The sequence below is a fragment of the Copidosoma floridanum genome, unplaced genomic scaffold (genome assembly GCF_036245765.1).
Source record: "Copidosoma floridanum isolate Cflo_tuat_1 unplaced genomic scaffold, Cflo_Japanese_pri ptg000009l, whole genome shotgun sequence".
Lineage (NCBI taxonomy): Eukaryota > Metazoa > Arthropoda > Insecta > Hymenoptera > Encyrtidae > Copidosoma > Copidosoma floridanum.
The window spans coordinates 8,901,990-8,902,557 of record NW_028321886.1 but is presented as its reverse complement, the minus strand read 5'-3'; positions in this window follow the sequence as shown (position 1 = coordinate 8,902,557).

The following is a 568-nucleotide window of genomic DNA, read 5'->3' as shown; positions in this document are numbered from 1 at the left end:
TTCTATTAAACTAATTAAATTCAATATATACAATCGTAAATAAATTATTTAAGAGACAGTACCTCGACGGAATTTGTCTTGGCTGCTTCTTCCGCCCAGTGCCCTTCAAGTTCGGTTGCACACGTTTCCATGTGCAATGTTAATGTAAACAATAATAATAAAGTATATAATATTGTTATCACTCAGCGAATCAACGCTGTTACATATAGTTTTATCATTACTAAAGTCGCTAATTTTTCAAGAAACAATCGAACGACAAAATTTTTCAATAATTATCTGAAGGCTAGCACGAAAGATTGGAAGAAAGTGGCCAGTCAAGTCCTTTTTCTCCACGTATATTATATACCTATAGTTGTCTACCACAGCTGAAAAAACCTTAACATCTACAATATACATTTCTACGTAACTCTAAATTACACATTGATAATAAAACATTACGTTTATTCGCATAAAAGTTTGTGTGAGTCAACTTAGCGCTGCTTTTGCCAAGAACTTGCAGGCTTGGGCACGGATACATTTCGAATTGTTTTGATAAAAATTTAATGCGCTATTCGGGTTGAATTTTTTT